The following is a 26,617-nucleotide window of genomic DNA, read 5'->3' as shown; positions in this document are numbered from 1 at the left end:
CAATGGAGAGCACAGGAGAAACACTCAAACAAGAAACCTAAACGGTTAGCAAGCCATAGCCAATAGCTACAGTCTGACTCCTGACAACTTCGCCTTATTTTTACACTTGATCTTAGCCAAAAGGCCGAGAAGCGATTACTTCGCCTTATTTTTACGTAGCTACTGACAGTTTATCACATTATGAATATATGTATGGCTTCTATCATTAACCATTTTAGACATATAATTCTGAAAAGTAACATAAGTGTCATCTACTATGAAGTTTAACAAATGTTTGTATTCTGTAAAATCTGCTTCAGATTTTTTTAAATAAACTAATTCATGAACACCTACGGTGAAAGTAACTTGAGTAATCCCACAATTAAAGAATAGAATTTGGTATGTGATCCCATCAATGCACCTTCCTCACATGGCACTATGGAAGGGAGGAAGACAGTATGCAGGTAAGGCTGGGAATAGGTCTGGAACTGGAAATAAATGCCAATTTCACAGTCAAGTTTGTTGAATTGGATATATGTGCTCGTTGATTAAGAGTGTAAAAATCTGCGTATGCCTCCTAAGCTATGAATGATGCTCGAACTGTGTAAGCCAGACAACTCTGTTGATGCCTCATGTTCATGATTTCATTGAGTTTTCAGATGCTCTAGTAAGGTGTTTTTGTAGAATTGTCTGATGCTAGTTTTTTATATTCAAAGATGATCACTATTAATATGCAGCTATGTAAACTGAAATGTGACTGAAAGACACTGATTGAGTTTAATTAAATAACACAGACCGTAAGGACTAAAGGCAGGATTTGTATCTGAGCCTCTGATGGCAAACCTCCTATTTTGTCTAGAATATTCTTAGCTTTCAAGATCTCTTCATCATCTGATTCATGTGTATAGATTCTCCCATCCCTAGTAACCATTCACACCATGCATCTGAGCTCTGATTTAACCACCCCTCCCTCCCCACCCCCCTTGAAAATTCCACTACACTCCCAGACATTAAATAAATCTACTTAGAAAGTGAAGAGCTCAGTCTCACTTTAATTACATTAGAGAAACCATTCTTTTTGGGTGGTCCAAGGGTCATTTAAGGCCTGCACTATATACCCAAAACAACAGGAGTATGCACTCTCCACACTGAATAAACTGCACATACTTGGATCTTGTTGCTTACACGTTAATCATACAAAATGCCAATAACCAAAAGATTATTTGTGGTACCCATGTCAAGTACAATTTGTGTGGCCAAGCAAAAGGGGATATGAGCACTTACCAGCTTGGCATTGCATGCATATCTGCGTCAACAAGGGCAAGAGTAATGTGTATGTATATACATGTTCATACTACCGTTTCTGAAGTTATCAAGGTGGAAATGTTAATTTTACAATATTCCACAAACTCAGTATATTTAACAAAACGTATTACTTAATAATATTGCATGTTTATCCTTTTACATATTCCCCGAGCTTTAAACTTGTATGCATTGCTAAAGATGGTAAAGTCAATTTAATGTCATTGTTTATAATTCTAGAATAGCCCCCGCGCATGGGGAGAGAGTGATCTGGCTTTACTCTTAGTTAATGTAAAGTGGGAATAATCACTTTATTCTTGTGATTTACAGGGTTGTTTTGCACCACTTGTAAAACACGTGATATAAAGGAATGTAAAGCTATCATTTTAAGAGCGGGTAGGTGAATAATAGCTGTTGACTTCCTGAGTTTTCACTTTGTTGTAATTAGAATTCTTGGAAAGTAGTTTAGGGGGGGTAGGTTAAAAAAAAAGATTTATGGTGTACTTTAAAAATTTCCTGAGCATGGGCAAACATTTATCTTTGAAGTTCTGGGATATAATTAAAGTGTAAATAGTCTTTTGATTCCTACTGAGGTTATGAGAGCATTTCTTTTGCAGACCTGGAATTCCCGTTGTTCAGAGGAAGGTTAGATGTGAAGAACTCCACAAAGGGTGAGCTGGCAGCTCACTTAAGCTTGGCAACTGCATGTTTTTCTCTGTTACATGTAATAAGACACAACCTTATCATTTTAGTCCAGAGAAATTTGAATTCGTAGTAAAACTGTGAAAATAGCCCAAGTACTTCTGTATCCTGTTTCTACTTTTGTCTCTCATTAGCCAATTAGCATCCCCACGCCCATCTGTCCCAGGTAATTAAACAGTGTTACTATTATTAAGCAGTGCCAACGTCTTGCTCAGATTTCCTTAGTCTTGCCAAAATGTCCTTCTTCTGTTCCAAATAATATATTTACACCTGGTCAATGTGTTGGTTGCCTCAAGTTTCTCTTGACTGTGGAGTTTTTCACAGGTTTGTTTTGTTTTCTTTCATTTTGTTTCTGGTGATCCCTTTCCTTGTTTCTGGATAGCATAATAGTATTGAAGAGTGCGGGAAAGATGTTTTGTAAAAGGTCTTTCGGTTTAAATTTTGCTATGTCTCACAATCTGACCACAGTCTAGAGATTTGACCAACAAATTTTGGTTATTATCATATCATATTAAGAGAATATCCTACCCACAAAACTGTCATTGATAGTGCCACTGCAAGTCACCATGCTAAGGGAGAATGGGTCAAGTGCTCTATTGTTTGACTGCTATCTACTACTGCCATCAGCCCTGCTTCTTCTATGACGGAGTGTATGCACAGAACTTGGATTCCTTCTGCTTGTGAAATGTGTGGTTTCCCCCTCATTTCTATTCAAATACTTATTCACATGGGTTGGGGCATTGGTTTACATGTAAGGTTTGATGTACATGTCACATAGTTCCTGTGCTTAAGTCTACATTATAGGACATGGTAGGATTTCAATAACAAGTTCTGTGGCTATCAAGAGCCCTCCATGTTGGTCCTCTTCTAATTTCTATTTTAAAATGTGTTATAAAAAGACCCACCTGTTTGCACTAAGAAAACTTATGGTTAGTGTTATATCACCTAAATCAGTCATTGGTTAGACTATACCACAGAGTAGTGACTTAAATATCTATATCTTGGTTTAAATCCTGAGCCCTAGTGGCTTCTTCTCTTCTAATTTATGATGATGACATCTATCAAATTCAAAATCAAGTATTAAAATTAACATGAATATATTTCCATAGGAACATGTAGAGAGACACTTATGAGTATCAACTGTCAATAAAAAAAAGCCTAATACAGATGATCTGAGGCAGGAAATAGGAGGTGAGATGCTGGAAAGAAGAGAGAGGACTCTGGATAATGGTGAGATGATAAAGGGAGATTCTAAGGAGACACTGTGGGGGAGGTGGGGGGGGGGACTGCGGAAAAACCACAGGAAGAACAGGCAACTCACCATGTGGAAGACTTGAATAGTTTGAATGGGTTAAATAATTTAGCTACTGGGGGATTGAACCAAAGCTAGGGCCTAGACATTTATTAGTAAATAATTATTCTCAGAGTCCTTATTGTTGGGAACTAAATGGTCAGGATGAAAAAATGGATTATTTTTTATAAGAACATAAACCTGTAAGCTTAAACTTTTCCTCAAATATAATACAAAAATGAAGAAAGCAAGATAAAATATTTAATATATTAAATATTAGAATTATATTTTAAAAACCTCTCAATCCAATGAAATGAGAAAAACCCACAAAATTTCAAAACCATAATGTTGTAGCCCTTACATAAATAATTTCACAGGTGCCTATCTATCCATCCTTATTTTAAAGTGACCTTTTGAAGATGGTAATTAAACAAAACTAACTCTGGGTTGAAAACCCTATGAAGGGGTATGCTTTTTCTATTTAAACAGTAGAGCAATGTTGTGCCTTTATGTTTAAATAAAGCTCAGAAGAAACAAAATGGATAAACAGTGGCGGGATTCAAAATGAGTCTCTATAGAGGTAATGACTGACTTGGGTCAATCCATGCAGCTCTTGCCAAGCCTCGGACTTATTCGCATGCTTTACTGTGTAAATCACTGTGGCTGGTTTTACACGACAACCTGATTGGAACAGAGAGATCAATGCACGTAGCAAAGTAGATATTACTAGGAGGTGCATCTGAGAGGGTGTCGCTGGCAAAGGTAAACATTTAAATTAATAGACTGAGTAAAACACTAATATTTTTGTCACATAAAAACTAAAATAATTTTATATGTTGTCACCACAGTTTTTATAAAAGTAGCTCGACAGTCTCTTCATAAATTGCACATTTGTTAACACGTATGTTTTATGTAATATAAAAGGACTTCATCACAGGGTAAACAAAGGAAAACCGAAATGTGTTTAGAGCCAACTAATAACTAATTGTGACTATCCAATACATACACAACTAAACAGTTTGATCAAGACTCCAACTTAAAAGCAGAAAACGTAGAGTCTCTCAACTTGAAAAGCAAATACGGAAGATATTAAAGGCACATTTAGTCTGGACCTGGAAACTGATATGGGTTTTGTTTTGTTTGTGTGTTTGTTTGTTTCTGGGAGGCAAGAGAAAAAGTCTGCATTACAGATATCAGATGATCAAAATGTCAATACGGAGGCGAGGAAACTGACAGATACTGAGGACTGAAAGTAAATGGACCCGGTGTATTGCATTTGCCTCTGTCTGCCCTCTGAAAGTATGCTGAAAGTCCAAGGCTAAGAACTCTGACATTTTTGACATAGAATCAGCTATAAGAACTCAGTTTATAATAGGTGCTCTAATATGCAAACGTTTGTCAACCTTAACTCTAGGCAATGTGTAGGGTGTTCCAGGCAGAGCCCTATGCTACCCCCGATTTTCACGATTTTCATCCTTCCATCTCTCTCTGTCTCCTTTCCTTCCTTCCATCTTTGCTTTCTGGTAGTCAAGGCAATTCTGGGAAGAAATGTGTGCCTAGGGCAAAACCCCAGAAGTAGCATTAAAGTCTGGAGACTGACAGCTCTAAATAAAAGCCTGCTGGTTTTCTGTATTCACTTGAGATTACAAACTTTTGACACATAAATCTGTTACAGTCTTAAGAAAAGAAATGCAAGAATACTTCCAATACTATATGAATTCCCATAATTCTTAACATCTGAATAGTCTGACTTTGTGGAAGACCTACATAGTGATATAGAACATGGTCTACTCATAGATTTTTAGGTTGCTTTAGTAGATAAATAACATAGATAAAATAAAAAAGAATTCTGGAAGACTAAAAGAGTAAAATTTTATTTAAAATAGTATTTTCCCTTCATCTCTGTGAGCTCCATGTTTTGAGATATATTCCATATATTCCCATCCATTGATTTTATTCAAATACAGGCTTTCTATCTGGAATCTGGTGTCCAGTGATCCACTAACACCAAAGCCTCCATGCAACACTTATATTAAAGGTGAAACCTAGGCTCTTTTGTGCTGTTCTCTTGAAAGAATAAGTCTTTCTCAAAAGACTTTATATGCTCCTTGGGTACCAACTTACAACATAGAAAGGTTTCCCCAGTGTGGAATCCCACTTCATCCTTCAGCAGCATAGACTATTTTTCATAGAAGTCTCCAACATGGTGGACCAATGGCTTTTCTCTTTTGAAACAGTCTTGCAGATATGCAAATGCATCCATAAAAATTCACCCATTGAAAATGTGCCATTCAACAATTTTAGTGAATTTCAAGGGCTATGAAATCAAATGTCTTAACTATATCATTAAGTTGGCAATAGTAGTTACCATTTCTTAATCTATCCTTTTAAAACTACGTTTATTCTTAGCATAATAGCATACAACACTTAGGACAGTGTCAAAATAACACCTCACCTTCCTGAAGTAAGGATTCTTCAAAAAGAGTTAATACCTGTCACCCACATGTAACACTGACTTCTAATTGTTTCCTTTGAACTTGAGTTTATGAAGTTCCCTGGGGTGAGTCACTAAGGAAGCTAAAGCTGAAGAAAGCAGTAGAGAGCTGAGAAATTCTGCACTCTTCTACCTCCCTTTTGTGTCCACACAGCTGGGGAAAGTACTCCCCAAAAGGAGTCAGTGGCAAAGAGACACAGGTCCAATTCAAAAGCCACACATTTAATGTATCACATGAAAATTAGGGGCCAAGAATAAGTCTGTCAAATTCTCTACATTCAGAGTTAATTGGATATGAACATAATTGAAAAGTCACAGAAAAAACCATCCAAATCCTGCCACACTTGACCATAAATTATGCTAGAAATTTAAGCCTGAAGCAATTTCCATTTCTATCTTGAGTCTGATCTTTCTTTTTCTTATTTTTAATTTCTTATAATGTAAGACTTCCTAAATGCAGTTTTTAAATTGGAGCTTCAGAGTACTTATCTTGCAAAACCTTAAAGAAATAAACTTAATCCATCTTTAAGGCAACATCTGTAGTTTGTAAGCTTTCAAACTCCCAGTGTTAAAATAAAATCCATTCACTACAAAAAAATTCTTTCTGTTTTCATGAGTTACTCGATTTGATTCAGGCTCAACAGTACTTGTCTCTTGGGTACCCAGAGAAGTTTCAAATTGTTCCAAATCAAATTAAATTCTGTCAGTGGTGCTGGGGACAGGGGGGTTGTTATGTTGTTAGAGAGTTCAGTTGGGCATGTGTGTAGCTCACTTCCTTGGAAGCTGGACATTGCTAAGACCCTACAAGGCTGACATGCTAAGGTCAAACACTTCTACCATGTTAAGTAATAACTAAATACAGTTCCTTTTATTTTAATTGTATTGAGGTTATATTTAATTTTAGTTTTTCTAATGTATGGGTTACTTCTCTGTTTCTGTAACAAAACAAAAACAAAAACAAACAAAACAACAACAAACAAAACAAGAACAAAACAAACAAACAACAACAAAAACTGACCAGATGAGACTTGTTTGCAAAAAAAAAAAAGTTTATCTTAGCTTTTTGGTTCTAAAGGCCCTAATACTCCATCATAGCAGGGAGACATGGCATCAATCCAATCAGCAGACATGGAGCTGAGAAGTTACATCTTCAACCACAAAGGTGTAACAGAAAGTGGAGAGTGGCTGTGAACTGTGCCTAGTGACACTCTGTCTCCCACTCTGCACCCATTCCCCAGACAGCTAGAGACCAGGTGCTTTAATATCAGAGTTTATGGGGACAATCTTATTTAAAGCACCACACTAACCTTATACATCTATATACAAAAACCCATTCTTAGGGAATTTATTCTAAGTTATCATCACTTTAATTCTAAGGATATAACAGGATCAGGTATAAATTAGTGCTAAACTTCATAACTTATAGCCATAAGGTCCTAGATTTAGACCTCAGAACCAAAACAAATCAGTGGGACAGAAATGTATAGAGGAGATAGAATGGAGAAGAGAGAAAAAGAAAGAGGAGAGAGAGGGGGAGAGAGGGAGAGAGAAAGAGAGAGAGAGAGAGAGAGAGAGAGAGAGAGAGAGAGAGAGAGAATATAACAATATAATATGGGCATTGAACTCACACAATCCATGAAGAAAGAAAAAAAAGACGTCAGAAATCAGATAAGTCCCAAGTATACATCAGGCCCCATTTGAAACCCCCTTGAAAGCTAAGATTTATAAAAATATGAAAAAAATTAGCATCAAATTTTCTCAAAGAACTTGAGTGTGTAATCTTTAATGTTTTCCGGTATCATACATGTAAAGCTATATACTAGAATTACATTTTTCACGCTTTGTATCCAGCTTGACTGTGTCTCCAACAGTATCTATTCCATCCACTATTCCCAAACCTATGAAAATGTTGGCTTCTTTCCATATACGCATTTAATTCTACATAGAAACATGGGTTTAGAAATGAAGAACATAAAATGTATTTTAAAAGATCTTTATATCAAGATATCTGAAAATTAGAGTCAAGCTTCATTTTATGAAAGGCTGGTTCTACAAGCCATGCTTGCTAACTATCTCGGTTTATTTATCTATTCTTTTAAGGTAACAATTCAATTCCAGAAAATCCATGTGCTTTTACGTCCAGGCAACTGCAAGTGTCCTCAATGACTCCCTGAAATTTTGTAAACTTCATCAGAACAAAGAACATGTTGGCTCTTGAAGAGGTGTGTGGAGAAAGCAGTCAGTCTACAAATCTATTTACTTCTCAGCAAATCCCAAATGAAAAAAATTATTCCATAGAAGGAAGCTAGGGCAGCTTCCTTCCACACACATTATCTAGTCCTTCCTTCTGCTAAAACCAGCACCCACAGGAATCAACATTTAAGGAGAAAGGGTTATTTGTGCTCATTAACTGCATACGTTTCAGTCTGTGGTCACAAGTGCTTGTTGCCTGTGTAGAGAGAGAAGTGAGAACTGAAGAAAGTTAGTCAACTCCTTTTTTACTTTTCAAACATGTGATAAACACCTACAATACCCTGAGCAAGGCACTGAAGAGATGCTTTTAAATACAGCCTTAATTCTAGGTTCTCTCATAGGAAAGCCACTTTGAGAAGCTCTACAAGACAGAAGCAGGTGCAAGATAGAAGTGAAACTCTAGAATCCATCTTGATGCCTCAGGAACACTGAAGAGCTTCAGCTTTAACATAACAAAATGTATTTATCCGATCTGTTTAAGATCATTTAGTATGGCCAAAAGTCTTAAAGAAGAATTAAAAATTTAAAAGATTGAAAACTTAAGTTCATGGTAGGAATTAACATCAATTCATAAATAGGTCTACTATTTTAATATCTTTAATCCACACACACCTTAATCTAACATTATCCCCCTGAAAGATAGCCTGCATTAAAAAGGCTGCGCCTAGTCACACACCACAAAGCTAAGTGAAAAGATTCATATCTACAAATCAAAGTGTCTTTCAAATCCTAAAAATAGATGGTTCAGAAAACCAAATTAAAAAAGGAAAAGAAAACATAGCAACAGAAAACTAAGAACGGGATATCATTAGCAATTAATTGTAAATATTGCTAATTGCTAGCACAGAAGGAAAATGCTAATGAAAGCAATTAACTTGTAAGCAAAAAAGAAGGGAAAAAGCAAAAGCTGTTTTCCTCTTCAAGCCATTCCATAAAAACTAAATGTAAAAGCAAAGATTCAGTTTTTGAAATTATCCTCAAAGTCATTCAAATGACAATCTTTTTGCTACTACTTTAAAAATAGCCAGACAAAACAAAAACAAAAATTGAAAAGTAACATACAACAGGATAGCTAAAACAGTCTTGAGTAATAAAAGAACTCCTAGAGGTATTACCATTCCAAACTTCAAATTCTACTGCAGAGCTGAAATAATAAAAGGAATTGGCACAAAAAGAGATGTGTTAGTCAATAGAGTCAATCTGAAGACCCAGACATAATTAATCAACACACCTATGGGCAGCAGATGGGAAAAATAGAAACCTATACCCAGACAATATGCAGAGAGTGAAGACCTTGGATCACTAATCCATACTAGGATGTCTCCATCAAATTCCTCCTCTCCAGGCGCAGGGAACAGAACAGCAAAAGAGGCAGAGAGAGGGAGGGAGCCAGAGGGAATGGAGGACATCAGAGAAACGAGGCACTCTACATCATGAGGATGGATGAACATGTACGAGTGCACAGAGACTAAGGCAGCATGCACAGGATCTGCATGGCTCCTGGAGCTCAAAGGACAACTGGGCACATGCTCCTATTCCTAACCCGTAAGTTAACTGATAACTACTCCCGAATGAAAATTTGGTTTCCTCCTAAGGAGTCTCGGTGGGGAAACAAATCATTCTTTAAGGATAAGACACATGTCCAGCAGTAGATGGCCAACAAAATCAAACTGCATGGCGTCTTTAGATGCTCCTTGTCCCATAATGTCATGACAGGGCTCTGCCTTTTTTATATTTTTTTTTAATTTTACCTCTTATTTTTTCTTTTCTCTTTTTACCCTAAAGGTTCTCTCTCTCTCTCTCTCTCTCTCTCTCTCTCTCTCTCTCTATCTCTATCTCTATCTCTATCTCTATCTCTATCTCTCTCCCTCCCTCCCTCCTCCCTCCATATATATTTCATATATATTTCATATATATGATGGGTTTCAGTTTAATGTTTATGGGATTCCTTAGTGTGCAAACAAGTGGGTCTCTGTTTCATGTGTTTTTAGGCTATTTTTTTCTGCTTGTTTTGTCCTATTTCAATGTGTTAGTTTGTATTTCACTTCATTATTTTATTGTATTGTATTATATTGTATTGTTACCCATTATCCTTTAGATGCCTGCTTGTTTTCTAATACTAAAGAAAAAGAAGTAGATCTGGATGGGAGGGGATGTGGGGGAAACCAAGAATAATAAAGGGGAAACCATAATCAGGATACATTTTCAATAAAATAAAAACTAAAGAAATAATTTAATTAATTAAAAAGAGAATTGCATTAAATATTTTATAGCATGGTAGGGCAAATAAGACATGTGCTATCCAATAAAAGGCCATTTATTAGGGGTGCTGTTAAGGCCCAATTTACTTAAAGTGACAGAAGAAAAGTGTCCAGGAAAATGGCTAAAACTGGATGTAGCAGCAGCACATCACATCGGCCAGCAACTATTTCTCTGTGTTTTACTAACACAGGCATGGTTTTGGGAACAGAGACAGGAGATGAAGTTGATATACTCCTGTGCTCACAGTGTACCGGAAGACACAAACCACTCGGCACAGAAGGTAGAGGTGGACATGGCTAGAGCTACCGAAGGGAAGACAGACGCTGCAGGATGGGGAGGAGAAAGGAGCTGCTGATGCCTAAGCAGTGTTGCTGGGAACTGCTGATGTTTCTTCCCTAACAATATTATTCTTTTAAAGACATTCATAAATATGGCACTTTACCTAAGCAGCCTTGCCTAAACATGACAAAAGAGACATTTTTAAGATGTTGTCCCAGTGAATAGCTAAAACTTGTGCTCTGTGCGAAAGTGGTCCTTAGAACAGTCTAAGGCTTCATTAGATGCACCCAAGTGTCTTTTGATGTGGTAGTTTAACTGCTTTGTCTTCCAATGTGAATTCTTGAAACTGGGAATTTGGATAGATAGATAGATAGATAGATAGATAGATAGATAGATAGATAGATAGATAGATAGATAGATAGATAGATAGATAGACAGACAGATATAGATAGATATAGATAGATATAGATAGATATTGTGTGTGTAAATCTGTGTAAATATATTATGTAAATATAATAATGTAATGTATACATATGTGTATATGTGAAAACCTTACTCAGTTATTCATCAATAATTTATTTAGTACTTGTATTTATTCTGCATTTATGAAATGAAGGAAAACATCCAGTATGGGTAGAACTTTTCAATAAAAATTTCTTGGGAAATATTAGAGTAGCAAATGTTATTCAGAGAAGTAAAATGATTAGACCTGGAAAAGTCTAGATATCAGAAAGTATCTTAAGTGTGATATCCCTAGACATAGACTTTGGGATGGAGGTTAAGTGCAAAGAATCTATTCTATTCAAATGGTTGAACTGGAGAGCTAGCACAGTGAAAGGAAAGAGCCAAGGAAGAAGTCCTCACAAGAGCAACTCTCACGGTGAATGATGTCTGTCACTTCCCAGTGGAGATGCTCTTTGCCCATGAGACATGCGGCCAAAGGACAGAAGAGTTCACTAGCATTTATATAGCAAGTCCTCTGAAGCCCTGGAGGGAAGAAGCCCCTCTCCTGCTCTGTGACGCTGCAAGAGGAGAGCTAGCAAAAAGCAGATGCCTAAGGCAGGCGTTACTCGATGCCAAGCAAGGAAGCAGCCTGAACCCAAGCGGAGAACTGGAGATGTGAGTGCTGAATCTCAGTGCAAACCTGGTGAAGGATTCCAGACAGAAGCAATCTCAGAGCTGGATGAAGCTTAGTGTACTTGCCTTAAAAAAAGCTTTAGTCAGACTACACGGTCAGAGTAGAACTTCATGAGAAACTAGGTGAACAGAGCAGGCAAAAATAATAATAAATAAAAACAGATTGCAAAGGTTCCATGAACCAGACTGCAATTCTTGGAAGGGGGTTTGGGTAGCTTGTACGCAGAAAGATGAGTTGCTCAGTCATGCCTCCCTTGTTCAGCAGCAACTTTATGAGGTAATGACAGGGGCCCCTACCAAGAGGAAGAGGAGGAAGAAGGCACATGTGTGATAATAAAGTGAAGACTGTTTTAAACCGTGTTAAAATTAAGATGTGTATTTGTTATACACACACACACACACGGATGCACATTCAAGAGTTGTACACTGCATGGCATTCTGAAGGCATGCGATAGGTGGGATCTCCTGACACAATTTAATCAAGGAAAACGAGATAAAGTTGTGTCCACAATCTTTCACTATGTTATAAATCACTAAATTGTTAGCTCAATATTTTTTCATTCGTTCTATAAATATTGAACATCAAAGAAATTACCACCAAATGCAGAGACCTGTGGGAGAGTAACGGTATTTCCTATATCAATTCTCAATTTTAGTGCTGAGACCCGAAACTGATCAAAGATTTTCTTATAATAGATGCAGATAAAGGTCCATGAACACTCAGAAAAAGGGTGATTCTCACATGGTACAAAAAAAAGTTTAAGAATTAAAAACCCAAGGCTATTTAAAGAGATAAGGCCTTTTAATATCTAGCCTAGAAGTTCTCAAGATGTGGACCTACTCTGAATGAGCAATGCATAGAAACCAAAAGGAGTCTGACAGTAGGCCTTCATGAGGAATGACTTTATAGGTCAGTAAGTAGCTGAGTCTCTTCTGTGGTAGAGTGCAAAAACAGGGTCACCACTAACTATTAGTACAACATTAAAACAATTAAATATATTTCAAAAATGGAATATTAAAAATAGCTAATTTTTATGGTGTCAAACTGTTAGTTTGAACTCAAGAAAACAAAGGTGACACTGAGTAACTTGCTTTTCACCCACGTGGCTCATTTTGTTTAGATTTTTCCAGTCCATAGGTCAGTTCCTAATACGTTTCATCTGGACAGTGATCTACATTTATTCCTAAATTGAAATATCATGAATTATACATAGATACATAATGTGCACCCAAGGATGAAATAGCTGGATTTGGGTGAAGGAAAAGGAAAAGATCTTGTTTGAGTAAGGAAAAAATGAAAGCCAGCCTCAGAATAGCTGGCCCAGCAGTGAAGGACAAGGGTCAGGTTGCTTGGAAGAATGAATGAGGCTCAAATGGTCCAGGAGGGGCTAGGTCAACACACAGACCACAAAGAGATTTTACACCCCTGTGGCATGCTCTCACTTGTCTCTTTAGGTATCCTTCCATCTAAACCCACTATTTGGTTTCTTTTTCCCATCCTTTAAAAAGCTCTGAGGGAGGTCTTCCTATGGTAGTCTTGGAGGAGTTTATAATACACAACTCTTGAAGAAAAGAATTTCATGTAGTAGACTCCTTACAAGGCACTACATAAACCACATTTTTCATTTCTCATAATAATAAAATTTATAGTTACTGAGACTAAGTGTGAATTTCTTGGATGGTTCTTTCTGTGTTTCTTTTATTTGTTTAGTTTAGTGCATGTGGATGTAGAAGGTATTCATGTACCTGTGCTCATGCACATGAATACATGTATGTATACATAGAGTCCAAAGGTTAACATGGGATGTCTTCTAGATTTCTTTCCACCTTATTTCTTTAAAGTAATTTCTCTCAATATACCCAGAGCTGAGCAGTCAGCTGGATTTGACAAGCAGGAACTATGGAGAATTGACCATCTCTACTTCCCCTGAGCTAAGACTATATGTACTTGCTACTACATAGGGCTTCTTACACAAGTCCTGGGTGGATCAAACTCACAGTCCTCTGCTTGTTCAGCGAACAGTTTACTGCTGTGAAGAGGACAGCCATATAACGAATACATGAGCACGTGTCCAGGAGAGCCAAGCAAATCAATAAAAAGAAATAGAATAGAGAAAAAAGTAGGAATTCAAAAAAGGTAGGAAAAACAAGGAGAAAAAAAGATTGATCCATAAATCCGTGAGGGGCAGCTTAAGAGAGAAAGCAACACACAGAGCACTGTGACAAGACTACTAATGAAGTCCTCTGAGACATATCCATCATTTCAGAATTGACAGAAGACAGAGAAGCCTGTGAGACAGCATGCAAATGAGTTAGCCTTTGGAAAATAATAATATAAGAATAAAAAGCACCCTTTAAGATATGTAAATCCAATACTCAAGCATCTGTGTATGTTGATACGGTGCATCGTCTCTTCAAAACCTACACACTATGAAAACTGCACCTCCGCTCAGCAGTCTAGGGCAGGGTTGGAGAAGCAAGGGAGGAAAATGGGAAGTAGAAGGATAAAATGTAATTATAAGGTCTCATAAGATGTCCATAGTTCATAAAACCAGTTTTTCATTGAAAAACAAAATAAAATAGCAGTTCTAAGTTCCACAAGATACAGCTGGTTTTGCTCCATGAAATCTGATCATGAAATTTCCAATCTCTCAGTCTCGTAAAAGTATTCAAAGACAAAGGAATTAACCCAAGAGGAAAAAAAAACTATTTCTGTTTCTTCCTCTGCCTCCATCAGTTAATGGCTTGATGTTCAAAAGCGGTTAGCTCCAGTCAGCTAAGAACAAAGTGGGAGTCTCTGTTCCCAGTCAATGCAGAGAAAAATGGGAGAGAGTCCCTGCTTCCTCTGCCCTGTGCTTATGACATCAGCAATCATTGATAACACTTTTAACTGGGGGATTTCAAAAGTTTGCTCTCGTGCATTTCAAACGGTCCTTTGAAGATACTAGCGTTGACAAGCCAGAGCTTGCAATGTCCTGAGAAGCATAAAGCCCTACACCAAAGCCCACACAAGTAGAGATGTTGAAAAAAAATTCCTCAGGTCACACATGGTGATATACCAGATGTTAGAACACAGAATCGACAGTCACTAAATTATGGCTCTAAACCAAGAGATCTGGTTTGCTCACTCGGCTAGTTTGGCGCTTTACGGGTGTGTCTCTGATAGCCCTCAAAAGCATATTACTGGGTAATGTTCAATGAACACCAGGAAATCCACACTCACAGTGTACAAATTACAAATACTGCTTAAAAATGACAATTGTAGGAGCTAAGCTCATCCACAGGTCAAGGTCTTTCCCACAGTTCTGCATACCACACCCTATTGACATCCATCTTTTTTCCAGCTCAACAGGTAGAGCAAAGTCAGACAGTAGATTAAAAACACACATCCAAAAATCATGGAAAATCACCACCAAAGCCCAGAGCTAAGAGAAGTCCTCGGTGTAACTAGGGTTGAAAGACAGGAGACTTGACCAGATCAATGGAAGATCTGTGTACCTACCCAAACTGTGAATGGTTTTGGAGACGGGAAATAACGTGAACTGCTTGCAGACTCTTTAAAAAGACATTTCTTTGTGGCCTTGTGATGACAGCCGTATAATTGTGAAGAAAAAAAATTAAACCTGAAACACACCTTGTGTAAATGACTAACATATCATAATTATGTACTGAGAATATAGCTTTAAGATTTTAATATACATAAACCAGTCTCCATTTTATCCTGGGCTTAATTTCCTTGCATAGTAATCCCAGTGCTGATTTTACACCTTCTCCTACTCCTTTTGAGTGAGGTGATGCTCACCCATGTATGGAATTCAAAAGAGCATTTTGAACATGGGTGGGGAGGGGGCAGTGAAAGCAAAGAACACAACAGCCTTAGAATCCTGACCATTAGAACTAAAAATCAGTAAGCATGACTCCTTCTGTGGGGTGGATACAATAGCACGTAGCTCCTATTAGTAAACATTTTTGCCTTTTCTTCCCAAGACTAATGGTGAAGCATCTGAAAAGATAACAGTGACACTACAAAGGCAGTTAGATGTCTCTGAGCTACAGAACAAAGAGTGTAATGTTTGTACTGCTAAGGAGGCTTAAACAATAGGCAGAGATCCAAGGAGGCTCATGTTTGCCTGGATGATGTGCACCTCTGGATACTGCTTCCACTTCAGGCTGTCTGCCTGAGGAGGGTCAATGTTTACTCGCTCCCAGTTTAAAAACAAACAAAAACGCAAGACACACAGAAACCTTGCCACTCATCAGACACCTTAGCCATTTATGAACACTAGAATGGCCAAGGTCTCAAGAACGGACAAATGCAAGACTCTCCTGTAAGAGGGGAAGCCTGCCAGGCTGACACCTCAGCATGCTCCAGTCTCCTGAAGCTTTGGACCACCCAGACATTAGCTATGCTAACTATCCTCTTCAACCAAAGTGGAGATATTTATTCAGAATTATGGTTTATGTTTACACTGGGACGGATATTTGCATGGACTTTTAAACATTACGTTTATAGGATTTTTAAACTTTACATTTATAGAAGTTTTTTTTAAACATTTGTTGAACAGAAACCTCTCAGGTAGTGAAGCATTCTTCAAGGTTTTAGTTTAGAACTTTCCTCCCCTTGAAAATTGCTCTGAACATTTCTCACAAAAGGACATCTTATCAACAGTTTAAAAACATCTATAACACCCATCCATGACATGCTTGCTTTTAAAAATAGCTCAAATTGTTAGAAAATGTATAAATAAGAGAGATAAGACAGGGATGTTTGCTTTCTGGTACAAGACCAATTTAATCTATTAATAGTAACATCAGTAAGTTTTGTTTTGGTTAGGACCCACATGGTAGAGATTAACTTCATATTTTCTATGTATTTCTTATATTGTTTTCAGTTATTTTGATTTATTTTCATTTATGCTTGTGTGTGTGCACAGATATGCATGTGTGCATGCCCAGAGAGGCCATAGAGACTCTGAAATCCCCTGTATCTTGAGTCACAGGCATTTATGAGCTGCTGGTCTACAGGAACCAAATTCTGGTCCTCTATACAAAAAAGTAAGTGCACTTAACCTCCAAGCCATTTCTCAAAGTGGTTTTATCATGCACGCTTGCTTTATGTGTCTGATTATTTTGCCTGCATGTATGATGTGTACCATCATACGTCATCGTTGCTTGATACTTAAGCAAGTCAAAAGAAGCCATCAGGTCTCCTGGAACCAGAATATAGTTGGTTGTGATTCAGCACAAGACTTAGCACTGCTCTTAACCACTAAACAATGCCTCCAGCCTTCTTATCATTGCTTTCAAAGCAAGGTTTCATATATCTTAGATGAACTTGGTGATAGGTATATAAGCCTATATGACCTTGAACTTCTGATCCTCCTGCCTCTACTCCCCAACATCTATATTACAGATGCACAGCACCACCAACTGAGCGCCTGGCCTTTTCAACTGGAATTCTTCAGAGTCTTGTGTTTTAATTTTATAGAGTAATGCTTTTAAGGCTAGCATTCGCAAATCAAAACAGGCATATTTACCTTACGGTAATGGTAAAAGAAGTAAGGCTAAGACACATATACTACATTTGTTCTCAAAGAGTAAAAATAAAAAAGTTTGGAATGAGAATTATGACAGCCATTACAGTAGAGCAGTCCGGCCTTTGGAGACTCTTGGTGGTGGCACTTCCCACTGAACTGTGGACCAAGGACAGTTTCCACACTGAGCATCCCCACGTTTGTGCAATCTCACCCTTACAGAGAATCCATATGGCTTTTAAAGGCTTTGGTGAAATGAAAGTAATAAATGCTGGTCTGTAGTAGCTGTCACTAGATATAATGTCTGTTGCCAAATAACAAGGAAAGTAAAGCTGCTCAAATGTAGTCTGTAGAACCATGAAACTTAACATTAAACTGATTTATTCATTCTCAATAATTGTTATTATAGATCATGATCCTCCTACATACAGGCCTGTTTACTTAAATCAGTCCACGGTGCCAAACCAGCAGCAGCCTCCTGCATCTCTTAATTGCATCAAAAGACTGTATGATGCCATTGACCTATGTGATGTAGATTTTACCAACACCCTCTATAAATGTTCAAATTAAAATAACCCACAAATGCATTCCTCAGAACTGACCTCATCCTTAGGGAATGGCTTACTGTATTTAATAATGTATCTGAACTCATTAAACTAAAGTCTCTTTATTCAGAGTCTGTATTGATACATTTGCCTACTACTCAGTAAATATTATTTGTAAAAGCAAATCAATACCTAGTTTATAACTCCATGTGTGATGCTTAGAACACGTGCAGATACTATAGAGTGACCCAGGGGCACTGTTTTCCACAGATCCTGTTCCCAGGCTCTGTAACAGTACGCCGCAGATGTTCATCTTCAGTCCTAATATGTTGCAAACCGTGTGATTGTGCAGGACAGTTAGTCCTAGGTTTTGGATATTTATCCATAGACATGCTATGTAAAATGGTCCCAAGCAAAGTTCTGAAGTCCCATCTACTGCTTCTAAACACAAGAACGCAGATTGTAAGGAGAGCTTTACAGACAAAAGTATGCCAGGAAGGCTTCATTCAGGCAGCAGGCACAGTACTGGTGGCCAGGAATGCTAAGTAAAATCTGTAAAGGCAAAGCCTCTTAGGACATCCCGGTGACAGCAGAACACTTTAAATGCCGTGTTTGTGAAAAGAAGCACAACAGAAGCAAGCATCACTTGATGGGGTAGAACCAGAAACCTTCAAAGGAGAGTTTCTTCTATACTCCTGGTGTCTCCCTTACACACTCCCCATCTCCTCAAACCTGACCCAGGCTCACTGCTACTCAAGAGAGATGAGGAAGAATCAGCATCAACCGGTATACTGAGAGACTTCTTTTGCCTTATAAACGCTAAACTGTTAATATACTCTTTCCAACAGGGGGAAGAAGACTTGGGAGAAAGACAACTAGAAAAGTGGAAAGGTGGAAAGACACACTGAGGACCTGAACTGAGATTCCTTCCCCAAGGCCACAGAAGAGCTGTAGAGGGATTTCACAGGTGACTCTAATGGCCAGAGTGACCACACACATTAAGGAGAACCTCAAATGAGAGGAGACCATAGTATACTATGGGGATACTGTCATCCTGAACCAAGTGACAGTGTTTGATGGAATGTTTAAGATGCACTTAGGGATAGTAGGAACAAAAAATTTTGTTAAATGTGTAAATAAAGGCATGAGGAAGAGAAGAGCAGTACAGACTTCTGAAGCTAACAGTCTACCGGAAATACTATCTTGGTCTACACAGTATAATTCACAAGAAAATAACATTTGAGGATTGAGTAAGAAGATCATGTGAGATAAGTCAAAAACTGAGTTATTTAAGGGCACATCCACCAATTTATGTCCAATAGTTACATATGAGTGTTTTACACATTCCCTTAAATATATCTAATATTAGTTAAAAATAAAATTTTGACCTATAGGAAGGCATGCAATGAAATTCTCAAGACATCATGTACAAAAGAGACAGATTGCCTGGATACCTATTGTAGGGCTGTTATAATGCCCAAATTTAATACAGACTTAGAATTGAGCTGTAACGTGCTGACTGAACAAAACTGAAGTGTTAGTAGAGGCAGGAATCCTGTGGAGAGGAAAAGAATGAAACAGTCTGGTGCTACCCAGAGAGATTTACAGTGCAGACATTCTAAGCACTTCATATAATATTCTCTTGTGAATAAATTTTTATAAGAGAAAGAAATACTCAACAGATATTTTTAGCACACCCAATAACTGAACCTCTAGAGCTGAACAAATATTTATAGAGAAAAATACTGACCAAAGTGTATGCCATGAACAAGGCAACGTTAAAATACTAGACATGAAACGTTACTTCTATGGAAAAAATTAGTTAGATTATAACCTCACAGGTAACAAACTGCAAATGTTATCCAAGGAAACAATAGTTTTTGTGAGCAAATGTTAAGCATATTTTATTCAGAAGAAAACTGTGGAAATGATTAATGACCACACAATCAATACTGTCTGTGTGAGCATGCTGCTTATGTCATAACAGGGCACACCTAACAGAGTATACTAAGAAATTCTTAAGAATAAAAGTGCAACTCACTTAACCTTTTCAATACTCAGACAAAGAAATCTAGATGCTGACTAGGAACAATAATTAAAAATATTCAGATCGTATTGATTTGAGATAAAGATTGTGTTAATGGAAAATAGCAGAGTAGAATTCCTCCTGAGTAGATGACATAGCCGAGGAAGACTCTAATCCTCCTTAGGAATGGAGGTTTCTTGCTCAGTCCTCTCCTTGAATACAATGGCTTCTCTTCTAAATAAATAACAACCATACCCATACTATTAGCTAAACAGATTTGATATTCAAACTATATACTACTAGAGTGTAGGCTGAAGGTTGTTAAGCTACACACTCTGCCTACCTGACCTCTACTGTAGACATCAAAACGCTTATTTATATTGTGTGACTTTTTTGATTCTGGTTCCAAATATTACCTTACATTATATAACAACTTGTACTACTGACATCATGAACAATGTGAACTCATTAGAAAACATAACTCAATGAGTTAGATCTACAAACAAGAAAGAACATGAAGTTTTTCTTGTTCATGAGAGAAAACCTGTCAGTCAGCAAGAAGTAAATGGGAACTGCCTGAATGTTCTTTCATAAACCTAGGAAATAAAGCCAGGCTCATCAGTGAGAACTTGGAGAATTTACCCACACAACCTGAGCTGTTAAGAAAACATTGGACTTTCATTTCAGTCGCACTGAGGAAGTAACAAGAGACTTGTGCTTGGTGCAAATGAAATATAAGAAATAAATGTTTGGCATTAGAGAAACAAATCATGGTTTGTGTGCACAAAATATCTCTCAACATCATTGTTGATGTAAATGCACCTTCCAATGGAATGGGGTGAAAACATTCTTCTGAGAATACTTAATTTCAAACATGCATTCCACAGTGAGTTCAGATTTAACTCTGAACTCTCTGTAAGCTTTACTCTTTAAATATTACACAAAACTGCCGAGAAAGATCCAGTTCAGAGGACACAAAGGTGGAATGGAATGGGGATGTAATTACTTGAATTTATCACATATACAGCTGTTGAAGCTAACTGGAGAGAGAGCCATGTAGTTGCTATGCAACAACACTTTCTAGAATCACTCTTCCCAACTCACAGTCCTGGGCTAGGGACAAAGACTCACTGTGGGCCATGCTATAGCAAACAATGATTAAGATAGGATATTATCATGCAAATGGACTTTAGGTTACCTAACAATGTGAATTGCGAAAGTGCATATTTAGGTTCAACAAGGTGATTCGGTATAGACCCTTAAGGCCAAGCCTGACAATTTGAGTTTAATCTGTGGGACCCATGTGATAGAGTAAGAGAACTAACACCTGGCAGCTGAATTCTGACATACATCAGTGTGCCATGCGAAATCACACACACACACACACACACACACACACACACACACACACACACTCCTATACACACACACTAAATCAATACATATTTATAAATGTTGTTTTGAATTTGCAAATGCATACCTAGCACAGCTATTTGAAGGAAATAAAAACTACCTTGCAGCCAAAGAACTTTAAAGAACCTGTCTTGTTATTACATTAAATCAGCTCTTCTGTGATGTCAGGATAGCCTTTACTCTAAGTACTTAAGTCAGTTTCCAAGTGTCCTGAGAAAAGTCATCAGCTAAATAAATCCTAGGAGACTTCTCTGAGATCATGAAATTGTGGCTAAGTAGCAAAACCAATGCCACTTAGGCTCCACCCTTAAGGGCTCCCTAGTCTTCAAACTTGCATCATGGGTTGAGGACTGAGGGCTCAAAACATGAGCTCATGGAGGACATTTCAAATTCAAATCAGACGTTACTTAAGCAATAGGTAAGAAGCAGTGCATTTCTTGACAGAACATGAACAATCATGATATATGGAGAGCGTGCTCAAAAAGAAAGAAGGAAGGGGAGAGGGGGGAGGGGGCAGGGAAAAAATGACTTCCCACTTTCAAAATAGATGTTATTAGCAAAATTGAAGAGAAACACGGATGGGTTTTTTCTAAAGAATTAAAACGATAGCATTTTTTCCCTATAAAACCCTTCATAAAAGTTCCTGGATGATCTTTTATGGACTAGAGGCACATATCGAAAAAATACATCCAAGCTCTCACAAAAGAGAGCCAGAATTATGAATCTACTTTTAGAGATGGTATCAAAAATATACTAAAACATGCAGTCCTGTGGTCTGTCTGAGGGCCAGAGGGAAGCCCCGGTTGACCATAAAAGGGCTGTCTGCATGTTCTCAGCAGACCGCACACAGGATCATATTCACAATGCAGCCCATGGCTTTGTTCTCACAGGCACTCCGTAGGGCTGGCATAGGAAAGTCCCAGGACTCAAAGCAAACAGCGTTCAAAACCTCTTATGAGTTCCCTCCCAATATCAAATGTATTTTGTTTTTGTAGCTTAGCTTCTTTACACACACACACACACACACACACACACACACAGAGAGAGAGAGAGAGAGAGAGAGAGAGAGAGAGAGAGAGAGAGACTCACTATAATTTAACAAGTGAAAACTTTAGAAATACTCAAAAGAAGGCTTTAAATTTCCTCATAAGGGCAGAAAACACACCCATAGGGAAAATGAGGGATAAAGAAGAATGTATTTGTGGTCAGTAACAATGGGGCTGTGCAGTTAAACTACTTGGCAACTTAGAAAGCTGCTTTGAAAGTTCTTAGGAGCGGGTGGTGTATAAATCATTGAAATGAGCCACAAGTCAAAAGCAAAAGGTAAACAACAAATTAAAGACGTGATCCTGGAGGCACACAGTCCTGAGCACTGAGCAGACACACACATGTACAGATGCTGTCCAGGAGTGGTGCGACAATAGGGTTTTCAAGAGAATGGGTGCCACAATAAGCAAGTGCTTCTCTTTAAGACTCTGATAGGATTCTGGGGTTTCTGTTCAGTAATGGATATTACCTAGGACCCAGATTATGATTCTCAGCTGGTTGGTATCTGATTTTGACATGCCACAAAACCCAGGCTCTTTCTTATGGTCACCTCTTGCTCAGAAAATTCTCTCTAAAACACAGTTCTTTATGTGGCCGTTCAGAAAAAATGCAGAGTTCATAAAAACAAAAGTTGGCAAGTGTTCATTTTCTCATTCCATCATGTGCGTCCTGGAAACAGGAAAGGTTTCTGAACACACAGCAAGAAAAATAAAATGAATTGAAGACCAAATGTGTGATAGATCTGAGGGCTTTCTGATAGCGCACACTAGGGTTGCCTCACGTGACTTCACCTCATCTTTGGGTTCAAACATACAGTCTACCCACCTTGTACTAGGGATGCAGTCACAGCAGCCAACAATAACGAAAACTGTCAGAAAGAACTCAGCTGAGACTATGGTATGTTAAAAGTTGAGGTGAAGTTATAGCCCTTTTAGAATTTGTTTAGCAGGTTTTCTGACCAAAGTCAGAAAACCTAATTTTAAAAAAAAAAGTTGAGGTGTTTTATATATACCATCCAAAGTATTTTAAGAACATTCTGTAACATGTCTACATATAAGATCTGAAACCATAAACTAAGCAAGTCTCCACAGTACCTAACCAAACCAGGTCTCAATTCTACTTAGTTAAAGTTCTCTTAAGAGGCAATGTGAGTTAAGAATAAAGGGTTATGACTGAAAAGCAGACATTGGCTACTCTAAGACTTCGGACACCTACCTCAGCTGCCTAATCTTGGCTAAGTGGGTCCTTCTCAGCCTGGGACCAATACTCGTAATTCTTCTAATGGGATTTTAGTGAGGATGAAAGGGATCAAGAAGTGCAAAGTAAATAAGTGTATAAGTAGTATATTCTAAACATTTGATCGATGCTGCCTTTCTGTATTATTAAATGTAAGCTGTCCTGGCATAACGGTTTCTATTTAAAAGCAACGCAGAGTTCCACCTGACTAGGCAATTGCGACAGTCCTCCAGGTCATCCTTTGTTTCCTTCCTCTTTGCTGATTTACTCCCATCATCATCATGACTAAAAGAACGGTCCTCTCTAATCTGTATCCCTTACCTAAGGCCGTTGTCCTGATCAATTCAGGTGTGTAAGGGTTGCCAAGGCAGGGATATTGACAAATCCCCTGACAAATTATGAGACAGAAACAGTTTCCAAGCACAAATCTGCTAAAAGCTGTAGGAGAAAGAACTCCAGTCCACCACCCACAATCCATGCAGCTCCTCCTTCCGGTCAGTCCACAGATCTCAAGAGCTGCAATGTCAAAACATGTTCAGACTCTGACCTCTGGTCTGTCTCATTCCTGTCGTGGTCACTACTGTGACATTTACATCCTTGTGTCACTATAAAGTATTCTCAAGCTGTAGAAAGAGGAATCTCTATACAACATTCGACATTCACAACATCACTCTCCACTCTCTGGTTCTTCAGTCACATCCTGCCAGGAGCTTCCTTCCTAGTCTTCGTGTTGTATTTGCCTCTGCCTAAAAAGACCGCCCTTTCTCTCCACAACCAATGCTCAGAATTCCTCATATCAGGAAAGTCTTCTGTGACCCTTAACACACTTAATGATGACCTTTGTCTTCACACTTCCTAAACCCCAATACTGATTTTCGCCACAGAAAGAATCCATTCATGTTTATGATTGGTCATTTCTCTCCTCCCTAGGAAGTGAACTTCAAGTCAGGCTTCGTGTATCCTTCTGACTGTTGTGTCATGTGTGAAGAGTAACCTATTACCTAAGTAATAAACATTTAAAGAATATTTCTTGAAAAAAATTAATGAATAAGAGATTGTAGGGATGGCCTAAATGTTTGCAGAAATGTCTAGATTTGTTGATAAATTCACATCTATCAGAAAAGTATGAGACACCAGTAGTCTTTCCCAGAGATGGCGTTAAATAAATAAATAAACGGAAAACCCTCAATTTCTTAGGTATTAAACAAACTTTTCTTCTTCCAAAGGAAGGACAAAATTAATACGCATGAGTTTATTAATCAAACAGATGCCCTCTCTCCTAAATACAACCATTTAGCTCAAGAAGGACATGCAATTGGTTTGTACAAGTGGAATCACAGTGGCAACTAACATACGCTGGGGTGGTGGCTAAGCACGTGTGATCTTGTCAAAAAGCACCTTGGAAATTTGAGTGAGCACACAGACTCCACAGTCTAGTTTTGAATCTCCGCTGCCAGCAGCCACTGCTGCACCAATCCCTCTTCATGGGGCCACTCATCCATGAACCCCTCTGGTGCCCCAATCACAAGGCTCATGATATTAAGTTTTCAGCTTTTCTTTCGGTGTCATTCAGACCCTACATTTATGAGCTGAAAAAAGTCACAAGGCAAAAATTCATAATCTAACCTCTATTAGGGTTGACAATATTTGTCATTTCAACAACTACACGCTTATGTGAAACCTGAATACCATAAATATATATTATATATATGCATTTATATATATGTATATGTGCATTTAAATATGTATTCGTATATATATACATATATTTATATATGTTTATATGTATTTGTATATGTATATATAAAATATATTTATAATGTCATATATGCAATATATGTATTGTGTGTGTGTGTGTGTGTGTGTGTGTGTGTGTGTATCCTCATGGGTTTGAAAAGTTTTTCATCACTGTAATAAATAATCCAAAGAAATAGATTAAAAAGAAGCAAGAATTTTTGCTCACAGTTTCAGAAATTTCAGCCCATGGCTGAGAATCTTAGTGAACTGTAGCCACGTGTCTGGGCAAAATGTTATGGCAGTGGGGAGTTTGTAGTGAACTTTCTTCATCTCATAGAAAACATAAGCAAGAACAAGGAAGAAACTGGGAACCAGGCACCACCTCAAAGCTCTGCCCAAGACCTGTATCGAGGCTCTACCTCCTTAAGTTTCCAGAACCTCCCAAAAACGCTGTGACCAGCTGGGAACCAACCACTTAGTCTCTACCTTTAGGAGGGAAATGTCATCCATCCGGCAGAGTCAGATACTGTTCTGAAAGTCGACAGAATACACAAAGGAGGAGTGGAACCAACAAAATGGCTTACTTGTACTTGGCACAGAAGGTGTGGAGGAGAACACGTTCAATGTCTGGAATATGGAACACGCTATCGTACTATGGAAAAACAACAGCTCTGGCCCCACAGTTCCCAGCAGACGAGCCACCAGAAGCGCCAAAGCCTGTAACTCCAGATGTGCCAACACTGCGGTCTGACCCGCTGCTTCCCTCTGGCTAACGGGCAGTCACAACGAAACCGTAAGCAAATGTGTCAGGCAAGAAGAAGGCTCTCAGCTCTGAGATATTAGAAAGTCTGATTTTTCTCATTTTCTGAATTTATTTGTTTACAAAGGCCTCCTTTTCCTGAAGGAGCTCAAATCTTCCAAGGTCTTTTAAAGAAGAGACTGCATTTCCTCACCACATGGAATAATTTCATTTTTTAATTAAAAATGCATTTTTCAAGAAAAAAAAGGTTTTTATATTGATTTATAATACTTTATTTGGGGGGTCTTTTGATTTTCTGTTTATTTTGTGGCCTATATAAGCTGAAAGGCATATCATGAGAAAGAAGTCAGAGGAAAGTCAGTTTGTTTTCCAGACCCCCCTGCCAGACACCTACATGAGTAAGACACTGACCTCATCACTTCCAGAATGACCTCACTGCTGCAAGGCAGGAGGGCTAGACAGGACACTGTGGCATCTAAGTCACCCTCATCGTGTGTCTCTATATTTTAAAAGATTTTCTTAATCTGAAAATTCCCAGTAAATAAGCAGTAAGAATGTATCTTTCAGTTTGAAAGCACTGAAGACTTTTAGACATCACTTAAGCAAAAATGGAAAGGGAC

General features: G+C 38.0%; 1 protein-coding gene and 1 non-coding gene across 3 annotated transcripts in view; one reads left to right on the top strand and one right to left on the bottom strand.

Moving 5' to 3' along the window:
* Pdgfc (platelet derived growth factor C) overlaps nt 1-26,617 on the bottom strand; it is a 184,293-nt gene that overhangs the window by 133,665 nt on the left and 24,011 nt on the right.
* Nucleotides 23,180-23,241, top strand: Rnu7-62 (RNA, U7 small nuclear 62). The gene has a single exon (XR_015679234.1). It is a non-coding gene; the product is annotated as a U7 small nuclear RNA (small nuclear RNA).

This window comes from Rattus norvegicus, chromosome 2, assembly GCF_021556685.1.
Source record: "Rattus norvegicus strain SHRSP/BbbUtx chromosome 2, alternate assembly SHRSP_T2T, whole genome shotgun sequence".
Taxonomy (NCBI): Eukaryota; Metazoa; Chordata; class Mammalia; order Rodentia; family Muridae; genus Rattus; species Rattus norvegicus.
This window is presented reverse-complemented; position numbering and strand designations above follow the sequence as displayed.